General features: G+C 36.7%; 1 long non-coding RNA gene across 8 annotated transcripts in view; it reads right to left on the bottom strand.

The window, feature by feature from the left end:
• The window catches only part of LOC149136256 (uncharacterized), an 18474-nt gene extending 7325 nt beyond the window's left edge, over positions 1 to 11149 (bottom strand). The window contains exons 1-3 of one of the 8 annotated variants that reach the window (XR_016241693.1): positions 9764 to 10929; positions 6884 to 6988; positions 6314 to 6429 (exon numbers count right to left, since the gene is read on the bottom strand). This is a non-coding gene — a long non-coding RNA (uncharacterized LOC149136256). Of the gene's footprint in view, positions 1 to 5545; positions 6430 to 6883; positions 6989 to 9472 lie in introns of those variants that run through there. The other 7 variants (XR_016241692.1, XR_016241695.1, XR_016241694.1 and 4 more) reach the window with 7 other exon arrangements.
• Between the last annotated feature and the right edge of the window lie 1588 nt (positions 11150 to 12737).

Raw genomic sequence — 12737 nt, 5'->3', positions numbered from 1 at the left:
TTGTTTTATACCACATTCTCTCTTAGCTTTATAGCATGCTCCTACTTTCTCCATTTCAGATTTATATCACGCTTTCATGTCTTATGTTCTCTGTAATATATGATACTCTATGTTACAACATACTTTCTCCCCTTCTCTGCCTTATCCCAAATCTCTCTCTCTCCCCCCCTCAGTGTCTGTCTTTCTCTCTCGTGCGCGCCTTATTGCGTACTCATTCTATGTTACAACGCACACAAACTCTTTTTTTCTAACGCTATATCGCACGGTCTCCGTCTTACAAACATCCTATGCTATCACATTCTTCTCTGTCTTACCATAGGCGCTGGCGTAGCTGTGTAGTGATAAGTCAGCTTCCCAACCACATGGTTACAGGTTCAATCCCACTGTGTGGCACCTTGGGCAAATGTTGTTTTTTTTTGTATTATAGCTCCGAGCCGACCAGTGCTTTTATGGGTGGATTTGATCTGTGTATGTGTGTGTGTGTCTGTTTTTTTTTTGTGCGCGCGCTCGCGTATCTATGTGTCTGCGTTTGTTCCTCTATCACCGCGTGGCAACCGGTGTTGGTTTGTTTACTTCCCCATGACTTAGCGGTTCGGCTGTGAAACGCCAACAGAGTAAATACCAGGCTTGAAAAAAAGAAAGTGGTGGGGTCGATTCGTTCAACTAAAACACTTCAAAATGGTGCCCCAGCATGACCGCAGTCCAATGACTGAAACAAGTAACAGATAAAAAAGATTATACCCGATTCTCACTCCCATCTCTCTCTTTCTCTCTGCCTTATAGCATACCCATTGCCTGTTACATGTCCCTCTCTATCTTCTCTGGCTCACATCGCCTTCTCTCAATGCTTTATCTTATATCTCTTTCTCTCCTATCTCCTTCTCCGTCATATAATTACACACTCCAGTGTCTTGTAACACACACACACATACGCCTTTTCTCTCCATTTTATATCACACACACACGCTCATACACGCACGCACGCACGCACACACATTACATTTCCCCGTTAAATCACGCAAACCAATCTCCCTCCCTCTCTCCCTCTCTCTCTAGCTTATACAACAAACTTCTCTCCATTTTGTCACATAAATACACACACTACACACACAAACACACACACACACACATACACGTCAGTCTGTATTTCTTACATCATTACTCCTCTGTATCTTTTTGTTACACACACACACTCTCTCTCTCTCTCAGTGTCTCATATAACCACACACACACACACACACACACACACAATCTTCCTTTTCGCTTTCTCTCTTCCTCTTGCTTTCTCTTTCTCTCTCTCTCTCTCCCTCTCTTTATATATATATATATGTATATATATATGTATCTTATACCACTCTATACTTTAGCCTCTGCCTTATATCACCCTTTCTGTTCCCCCCCCCCACTACTTTATGACTATCACATACACATACACTCTCATTTTCTCTCTTATATTACACACACACACTTCCCTTGTCCTCTTGCTCTCACTCACACTCAGCTTTATATGATACACCTGTGTTATATATATATTCCTTTCTTCCCTATTACACACACACACACTCTCTCTCTCTCTCTCTTCTTATTCTCTTTTCTCTCTGTTTCTCACTATCATCTGTCTTACACTTACAGTATTTCTGTCTCTAGCTTTATCTCAGGCTATCAGTCACTCTCTTTCCCCCTCCCCTCCTCTCCCCCTTCTCTTTCTCTCTCTCTCATATTACACACTTCCTGTTATATATCCTATTCTCCACTTACATAAATTAGTTAAAAAGTAATCTACTTACATGTACGCAAAACATTCTCAATTAATTTAAATATCTCACGTAGTTGAAGAAAGACAGCAAAAACCTAGCTGTAATAATTATTATTAGCGACTCTCAAAGACAAGGGGAGATAATTTCATGAAAATAAGTAGTCTGAATTTTCTTAGCAATGAAACAGCTACGTATATGTTTCGGTTTATTTAACCTCATCAGCACAATATTATGAACTCAAAGCAGCTTCAATAAGTCGCTAAAAATTTCCACATTTAGAAAAAAAAAAAAGGTTATGAAGACACAAGATGGAAGCAGACCGAAATCTTGTGACAATGGTCACGCGGCAAATACTGCAATACTTTTGTCACGCTATCAGGACCCAGGACCTTCATCTTTACACCTTCAAGGAGCTGGGTGGACTGAAAACAGGTTCTAGGGCGACGAAGACGAAAATTGAGCGGTAGCATCAAGGGATTTAACGAGGAGGACTCTGATCGGCTACGAATGTATCTGAGCTCCCCACAGCCCTCAAACACGAGAAAGGGACCATAATGAACCAAGGGAAATATTTTAAATACGGCAATACACACTCAACAAAACTTCCTTTCTAAAAAACACTTCCAGCTTTCTAGATACGGCTAATAGAGCTGATACCACAAACAACGTATGTGGTGGAATGTTTGCTTATAAAAACTTGTATATGCACACATGAGAGTAAGGGGACATCCGAGTAAGGCTGTGTACACGAACCCACACATAGATGTGCATTGGAGTGCCTATAGCGACCTATCTATAATGTTTGCAGGCTTTTTGGGTGCCTTGTATTTTTAAGGGTTTTTTTACATATATCTTTTTTATAATTTTGCATGTCCCACATGCTATACCTTCGTTTATGTATTTTTTTTACTACTATTATTATTTTTTTTTCCTGCTGTACCCTTATTTGTATTTTTATTTTTATTTATATTTTGATTTCAATTGTATTTTTTATTTTTATTTCTATCTTATTTTTGCTGTTGTTTTTCTTCTGGTCTCTACCACACCTCTGTTTTTACCTCTTGCTCTACATCTGTATGTAACCCTTTGTGAATCTCTGAAGAGGCCTAGAGGTTCGGGCATGTAACCCCATTTCAAAATGTCATCCGATAATCACTCCGGAAAGGAATATTCGGATAGAATGGGACCTGCCAAACTAGGCCGAAACAGCTGTAAGATTAAACTTCTGTTCATCCTCTAATTCCTTATGTACTTTGTACTTCTATATGTAAACCATGTTGGCAAAATAACAGTCTGCCATGGACACCTGTGCTTTGGTTCTTTCTTTCTTTTTCTTTTCTTCCTTTCTTTTGTCACTTTTGCTATGAATTAAATTAATGAATTCAACAGGATACACCGTCTGCAAGTAGTTGGGTTCAGCATATTAACCTCCATTTTCTAATTGTTACACAAATTTTGGGTAAAACCTCCACTTTTACCCGCTCCCATTGATTGCACCTAGTATAGCACTAGTGTAGCAATAATTGGGTACCCTCCCAGTAGTATACTGGATAGATACTATCCCTTAGTGGGTTGAACCCCCAACCCCTAACTCTCTCACGTTATATATATATATATATATATATATATATATATATATATATAAGGGCGATTATCTACTAAATAATATACGCAAAATTCTCAACGCACTCTCAGTCACACACACTCTCTCTCTCTCACACACACACACATACATAAAACATACATATATGCATGTATATATGCATGTATATATATATATATATATATATATATATATATGCATGTGTATGTATATATGCATGTGTGTAGTATGTACGGCGGCCTTCCACGCAGTTTCACTAAATTCACCATTATTGGTTAGCTTGTGGCAAGATGCCACGCCGTGGGACTGAACCTGTAACCACATTTTTGCAAAGCGAGTTTCTTAACAACGCACTCATGCCAGCGCCAATAATTTCTTTCTTTCTTTCCTGTTTTTTTTGCTCTTTGTTTCTTTCTTTTATTCTTTTCTTTCCTCCTTTACCCTTTCTTTCATTCTCTTTTCCTTCCTTCTTTTTCTCTTTCTTTCCTACTTTGTTTTTCTCTTTCTTTCTTTCCCTCTTCCCTTCTTACTTTCTCTTTCTCTCTCTCCGTCTTTCTTTCTTTCTCTTTCCTTTTTTCTTTCATTCTCTTTTTCTTTCTTTCTCTTCCTTTCTTTCTTTCCCCTCTCTTTTTTTCTCTCATTTTATTTCTCTCTTTTTTCACTCTCTTTCTTTCTCTCTTCCTTCCTCCCCTCCTTTCTTTCCTTCTTTCTTATGTCACAATACCTTCCTTTCTTATAAGCACACACCCTCCATTGTTATTTCACATTATTTCTCTACTTTTTTATCCCCCCTCCCTTCCTCTCACTTTCGCCATCTTTCCCTATGTCATATAACCATAATCATAGTCGCTGTCGACAAATGTTTTAGTCTTAAATTCTTTCTGCTCTAAAATATTTTCTCTGTTTTAAATCACATTGCCGCGCAATGGGACTGAGCCTGGCTCCATGTGGTTACAAAGCAAGCTTCTTACCACACAGCTACGTCTGCGCCTATATTTGATTATATCAAGGCGGTGAGATGGCAGAAACGTTAGCACGCCGGGCGAAATGGTAAGCAATATTTCGTCTGTCATTGCGTTCTGAGTTCAAATTCCGCCGAGGTTGACTTTGCCTTTCATCCTTTCGGGGTCGATAAATTAAGTACCAGTTGCGTAGTGGGTCGATCTAATCGACTGGCCCCCTCCCCCAAAATTTCGGGCCTTGTGCCTAGAGTAGAAAAGTATATTTGATTATATTTCTAGGATCTTTTTTAAAACGGGGGCCACATTTTTCATTAATGTTTTACGTAGTGTTTTTGGTACCGAAAGACTTTCAAACTTCGTATACTTATCTATTTTGTGTTATAGAACAGAAAAATATTTTTGTATTCGAATTTATTTCATGTAAAAAATTGTCTTATTTCGATAATTTCAACCAATCACTGACGTCCATTCAGCCGATATACATTAAGTGCCGACTACATAAACAAACGATTCTTCGTTTTATTTGCTTTTTTCATTTTAAATTTGCTTTAACCCTAACCCTAACGTTAGGGTTAGGGTTAGAGTTAGGGTTAATTGTTTCAGAATCGTTTGTTTATGTAGTCGGCGCTTAATGTATATCGGCTGAATGGACGTCAGTGATTGGTTGAAATTACAGAAATACGACAACTTTAACATGGAATAATTTATGGATTTCTTTTTTTTTTAAGAAGACTAAGAGAAAAAGATGTTTTATATGACACATTCTACCAGTGTTCCAAGTTTCAAAGTGTTTCGTTAATGAAAAATGTGGCCCCCGTTTTAAAAAAGATCCTATTTCTACACTACACAAAATATTTTAACAATTTTTTGATACAATTCCTTATAGTATTTATTTATACATAAGTGGAGGTGCAATGGCCCAGTGGTTAGGGTAGCGGACTCGCGGTCATAGTATCGCGGTTTCGATTCCCAGACCGGCCGTTGTGAGTGTTTATTGAACGAAAACACCTAAAAGCTCCACGAGGCTCTGGCAGGGGATGGTGGCGAACCCTGCTGTACTCTTTCACCACAACTTTCTCTCACTCTTACTTCCTGTTTCTGTTGTGCCTGTAATTCAAAGGGCCAGCCTTGTCACACTGTGTCACGCTGAATATCTCCGAGAACTACGTTAAGGGTACACGTGTCTGTGGAGTGCTCAGCCACTTGCACGTTAATTTCACGAGCAGGCTGTTCCGTTGTTCGGATCAACTGGAACCCTCGACGTCGTAAGCGACGGAGTGCCAACAATATTAATTATAAAAATACAATAGGATTTTATTTTAAATATTAAATGGCTATGGGGGTCCACTCAAAAGGGTACTTTGGGCAAATGTCTTCGACTATAATCCGGGCCAACCAAGGCCTTGTGAGTGGATTTGGTTGACGAAACAGAAAGAAACTCATCTCTCACACACACACACACACACTATTTTTAAACAAGAATACTATTGACAGTGACTTCGAAGTTTCAACCATTTAAGCCAACGTCCGATTGCGTGGCTTTGAAGTTAATCTTGGTTCAAACCCGCCCAGCCAAGGAAGATTTTCACGCAGCAGAGACTACATAAAGCCATGATTAACATCGCAGTCCGACGACGACTTAACTGGCAGAAACTTCGAAATCACTATCAACAATATTCTTGTATAAGTTCAACATAATAAATGTGTACTCTACAAAATTATAGAGTAACCCATCAGATTTATGCAAATGAATTGTTTATAGTTCTACAATACACAAAACATTTTACAATTTCTTTAAACAATTTCTGATAATATCTAACATAAAAGTATAATAGGGTTTCTTTTTTAGCATTGGGTTTGAGCAGTGGAGTAAAATAGAAATCAAAGGGGTCCAAAGACAAAAATCATTTGAGAACCCCTACTTTAGACATAAATACATACACAGTTACATCTGGGTGTCACTGGATGACAAATACAGAAATCAAATATACCATGTCATAATCTGTGAGCAAAAACTCGACATCTTAGGAAACGTTCAGACTTAAGGAAGAGCAGACACTGGAACTGATCGTTTAATGCTTCTGTTGCATTCCAGCGCAGGTTGAAGCTGAAAACAAAGTACAAAAACAAAGGTGTTATTCATCACGATATCAAGAGAGAGAGAGAAAAGAAGCTAAACACTTAGATCAGTGGTTCGCAACCAAAGTCCGTATGGCTCTTGGAGGTTCATTTAAGATTTTGCTGTTTAAATTTATCTGCAATAAATTAGTCATACTTTTACAATACATAAAATATATTAACTACTTTTTTCTATGCAATTCCTAATAATATTTTGTTTAAAAAAAAATAATATGATTTTTTTAAAACATCGAATGACCAGGAGAGCCCAGTAGAATGAAATTGGAACCAAAGGGGTCCACAGGTAAACAAATGGTTAAGAACCACTGATCTAATGCTTTTGCTGCATTCCACCGAAAGTTGAAGCTTAAAGCAAAGTACAAAAGTAATCGAAGGTTTTATTCATCACGATATTAAAACAGGAAAAAAAAAAGGTTAAATACCCAGATTAAGAGATTGTGGAAGAACTTATGCTTGAGTGCCTCGATAGATTTGTTGTTTGGGTGGAGTTGGTGAAGATCTTCCAACGATGTTAGATAGAATTGATACTGGAAGGATGGATAGAAAATGAAACAGTAGAAATGAAACAGTAAGGTGAGAAGCGGTTGTGTGTCTTTGTTCCCTTGTTGGAAGTGTCTCCTGTTAAGGTGCCGCACAGTTGGATCACCTCCTTATTGATTACCAAGGAGGACTGGTACCTTTAGGTATTTTCTTCTTGTTTATGTATTTTTTGGCAGTTGCTACGTCATCGTAGCAAAAGAAATCTATTCGAACAACATACATAAAACTGTACGCACATACGTATACACAACATATATATATATAACTATACATAACATATATACAGCTACAACATATATACAATTATACATATACACATATATACAACATATATACAACTACTACAACATATGCATACATACAACATGCATGCAGCTACAAAATATACATATATATGCTACTGTATCATATAACACGGTATCGGTATCACAGTATCGGCCAGATTATACATCGCTGGTCACAATGCACTTTGAATTGTTTTAGCTTTCGACAGTAGATGCTATGTAATTATATGCATGTCAAAGCATTCACTGTTATTTTGGGGAAAAAGAAAACCAAATGGGAAAAAATGGATCAAGGAGAAAATATTTGTAATGATAAGAGAACGATAGAAATGTGTGTGTGTGTGTGTGTGTGTGTGTGGAGAGAGTCATGTGAGAGATGAAGAATCGCTTGAAGAAGAAATGGTTAAATACTGGAGTCTCAACAGGGAGATCAGAAGTGTCAGCATGACAACACAAGAGTCAATAATTGAAAAACATAGGCGCAGATGTGAACAAAGCTTTTAATTCTGGTGTAGGTCACGGAGTTAGTAAGATGTATGAATGCGTGCTTCTACTATATATTATAGATACGCACGCTTGTATGTGTGCTTACATACATATGTGCATGTATGTGTGTGTGTATCTTAATAGTAGTTAAAATAAATCTATTCTGTCTTAACTTCCTTCCGGCTGTAGAGTGTTTGTGCTGAAGATAACAGGGTAGACTCACATCATTATAGGACAAGATGCTTCTCAATTTTGTTTCAGTTTCATTAGTTTTTCTTCCTGATACATGTACGCAAAGGAACTGATGTCATTTCCGTTCGAAGCCTACCACATTTATTCCCTGAAGGAATACACAATCAACTGCCATGCTTTGAGTACATCGCCAGTAAACCTACTACATTATTACCAATATATTCTTTATTATTTTCATTATTATTAATGGTATGGAAGGCGACAGATAGGCAGGTTCGGTTTTGGCTCTTTCATCCTTCAAAGATTGATAAGGTAAAGTACCTGTCATGTATAGGGACCAACGTAATCGACTCTAACCCCAGGCTGTGTGGTTCAGAAGTTCGTTTTGCAACCATGCGATTTCCCTCCCCTCAAAAATTGTTGTCCTTAAACCTAAATTTCAAACAATTATTATTAATGATATACTAAAAGCCGACGAGCAAGCAGAATCGTTAGCAAGCCGGACAGAAGGCTTAGCAGCATTTCATCCGTCTTTGAGTTCTGAGTTCAAATTCCACCGAGGTCGACTTTGCCTTTCATCCTTTCGGAGTTGATAAATTAAGTACCAGTTGCGTACTGGGGTCGACCTAATCGACTGGCCCCCTCCCCCAAAATGTCGGGCCTTGTGCCTAGAACAGAAAGGATAATTACTGATATTCTATTTATATGGTATCAGAATTTCATTGATAAAATTCCATTCCTTTTTCTTCATATATATATATATATATATATATATATATTCTGTTGTGTCTGGGGAGAGTCATTTTCTTATCGTGCCTTAAAATTTAACACACACACCGTTAAAATTTCCACTTATCATTTTTTTTATTTTCCTAAAATTTTCGTTGCGTCTTGCAACCTTTTCAATAGTCTTGACTCTGTCCGTTATTCACGTTGCGTTCTGTTCACGCAACGTGAATAACGGACAGAGTCAAGACTATTGAAAAGGTTGTAAGACGCAACGAAAATTTTAGGAAAATAAAAAAATGATAAGTGGAAATTTTAACGGTGTGTGTGTTAAATGTTAAGGCACGATAAGAAAATGACTCTCCCCAGACACAACAGAATATGCTTCAACACACGAAATCACATAAAAAAATCAAGCTAACCAAATCCAAAAACGAAATATATATATATGTATGTATATATATATATATATATATATATATATATACACTCTTCAATTCCCACTTAGGTACCGATTTTGGACAATTGTTCTTTTTTTTTTTTTTCTTGGACTACGCACTAAAAAATAGGGAAGCCTTGAACTTGAAAAAAAATTTGGAAATCAGCGATCACCATTACAATCCCCACTTCCTTTATTTTCAAGCAGAAGATGAAACATAACTTAAAAAGAATCGTGAAATTTGTTAAAATTCTTTCATTAACCCCGTCCCTCCTCATAAATCCTAAAATTTCGGCTTCTTTTCGGAATTAAAAAAAAAAAAATCATAGTTTTAGAATACGTACAACCTGAATCTGTCATTTGTTTGGCAGGAGCAGTTCTCCAAGAGAACAGGATACTAATTATTAATGAAGCAACAACAAATGTAGACTTAAGAACTGTGCACTGATTCAAAATACAATTCTAGATAAATTCAAGCAATGTACCGTGTTAACAGAATCATACCCCTCTTAGCATTTGTTCACAACGATAGCAAGTGCTTGCTTTTCTTCTACAGAATAATTTCCATACGTCGCACCACGAAATACTCTTTTCTTTGCCATGATGTTATGAAAAAAAGTTCAAAGAGAAATTACTTGAGTCGTCTTGATGTTGTTAAATCCTTTTTCCATAAAAAGCTTGTCCTGTAAGGATAAACAGTTCGTCGTTGAAGTTCTTAGTTTGCGTGGAATTTGTGTTGGTGATTGGTAGAGAAATCGTAGAGATATTAAAAATGAAGATTCGTTGGCTACAGTGTGTAAACTCACGCGTATGTTAGAGACTGGAGAGTTGTCCAGCCTCAAATTTTTAGTAACTCTGGCTGGTTGTAAAACATATTTTCTGACAGCAATTTCTTTGTTTTCTACGTGTCCTGAAGCAGGTATGTTGTATCTCGAAATGATCGATCTTCTCACGGCTGAAGGTTATCAACGCCTTAAAACGTTGAAGGCTCGCCCGCATGAACGCCGGCTACAGATACTGTGGTTAGATATTTTTCTTCTATGCGTTATGAAAACAAATAGAGCACTCTAGGGTTTTTTTCTTTTTCTTTTTTTTGTCATGCTATTTCACAATTTGTGTTAGTCAAAATAATAATGGGATCTTTTTGGTTTGACGGGCAACATTTTTCATTAATGTTTTATGTAGTGTTTTTGGTACCGAAACACTTTCAAACTTCGTATACTTGTATATTTTGTATTATAGAGCAGATTAAAAAATTTTGTATTCGAAGTTATTTCATGTAAAAAGTTGTCGTATTTCGGTAATTTCAACCAATCACTGACGTCTATTGAGGTGAAAACAATTACTGCCGTGGAATGTAAAGAGCGGTGTCATGGGATCTTTTCCCTTGAATAAAATTAGTGCCGTTGTTTGTCAACAACAACTACCCGTGTTACTCTTATTTATAACATCGTTCGTGCGTTTGTACTGGTTTTAGCTTTAGGGTTTTAGGGTTAGGGTTCCGGTTTTAGAGTTATGGCTAGTTTTAGGGTTACGGTTAGGGTTATGATTATTTTTGCCATAACCTCACTCATAACCCTAACCCTAACCCTAAAACCCTATACGGCAGTAATTGTTTTCACCTCAATAGACGTCACTGATTGGTTGAAATTACACAAATACGACAACTTTAACATGAAATAACTTATTAAGAACTAATTTTTGTTAAGAAGGGCTAAGAGAAAAAGATGTTTTATATGACACATTCTACCAGTATCCCAAGTTTGAAAGTGTTTCGTTAAGAAAATAAGTGTTGCCCGTTAATCCACAAGATCCTAATAATGAATTCCCCAGAGTTTGTTGTTGTGTACTTTTGATGGGAGTCGGTTTAATCGACTTTCCTCTTCCCATTAAATTGCTGGCTTTGTGCCTAAGCATCGGGCAACGTGCTTTGCAGCATAGAGTTATGGCCCGTTACGTTCTGAGTTCAATCCCGCTGAGGTGAGCTTTACCTTTCATCCCTACGGGGTCGATAAAGTAAAGCACCAGTAACGTACTGGGCCACTTTAATCCACTTGGCACCCCACCCAAAAATTGTTGGTCTTGAGCCTAAATGAAAAATCATTATTTAAAATTTTTTGTCACCCTTGATTTGTTTTTTTTTAAACCAGAATTCGTTATTTAGTTTATATATCCTAATTATTTTAAAACATATGGTATTACTTGTAATGTTCTTTTTTTGTCATAAACTTATAATGTTTTTAACGTAAAATAAAATTATTATTAGATTCTCCAGCTGTTGTATCTATGTGAATAACTTACAATGAAATTTCACCGGAGATAGATTAGCAAAATTTAATAAGTGGGGAAGGGTTAGAATAAAAGCGGGGTAGGGGGCGATCTTAAAAATTAATAAGCCGGGGGTGGGAATAAAAGCGGGGGGATCTGAAAAATCAATAAACGAGTGAAGGGGTGGTGGCGATTATTCACGACCCCAGAGCATATATATATATATATATATATATATATATATATATATGTATATGTGTATATATATATATATATACCAGAAAGAAGCACACTCTATAAAGGTTTTCCCCTTCTTTCTTTCTTTCTCTCTCATATATATGTGTGTGTGTGTCTGTGTCTGTGTTTGTCCCCACCACCATCGATGTAGCTGTATCTACGTCCCCATAACTTAGCGGTTCGGCAAAAGCAAAAATAGAATAAGTGCTAGACTTACAAAGAATAAATCCTGGGGTAAATTTCTTCGACTAAAACCCTTTAAGACGGTGCACCAGCATGGGACGACTGAAACAAGTACAAAAATAAAAGAATATATATATATATATATATGTACATAATATAAATAATATATAAATGTATGCTTATATCCATACATATATGTACATACCTACATATATATGTATATATACATGCATATATGGGTACAGGACATCAAAAAAGAAAACGTTAAACACAATGAGAAACGAAAACATAGAAAACGGGGTGCGAAGTTTTTTTGTTGGTCAGTTATTTTTAGTGGTTTGACAGAAAAGAAGTCATTCTAAAATTGTTTTTTAACGTAAGCGTGCCCAGACAAGTCGAATGTTTAAACAGAGCAGGTTTTACAGCCACATCATTCAAACCAACCGGGCGAAACCCGGGCTTAGCTGCTAGTATACACACACACACACACACACACATATATATATATATGTATATATATATATATATGTATATATATATATATATATATATGTTTGTATGTATGTATACATATATATGTATGTTTGTATGTATGTATACATGCATATCTATGTATGTTTGTATATATGTATGTATATACGTATGTATGTATGTGTACCACGTTCTCGTGTTGTTTTTTTGTGTTCTTTTTCTCCGTTTTTTTTATTAATTATTTATGTGCAGATATAGGCGTAGGAGTGGCTGTGTGGTAAGTAGCTTGCTTACCAACCACATGGTCCCGGGTTCAGTCCCACTGCGTAGCATCTTGGGCAAGTGTCTTCTACTATAGCCTCGGGCCGACCAATGCCTTGTGAGTGGATTTGGTAGACGGAAACTGAAAGAAGCCTGTCGTATATATATATATATATATATGTATGTGTG

Source organism: Octopus bimaculoides, chromosome 4 (genome assembly GCF_046866305.1).
Source record: "Octopus bimaculoides isolate indiv1 chromosome 4, ASM4686630v1, whole genome shotgun sequence".
Taxonomy (NCBI): domain Eukaryota; kingdom Metazoa; phylum Mollusca; class Cephalopoda; order Octopoda; family Octopodidae; genus Octopus; species Octopus bimaculoides.
The sequence above is the reverse complement of the archived record's forward strand: the minus strand, read 5'-3'. Positions and strand labels throughout refer to the sequence as shown.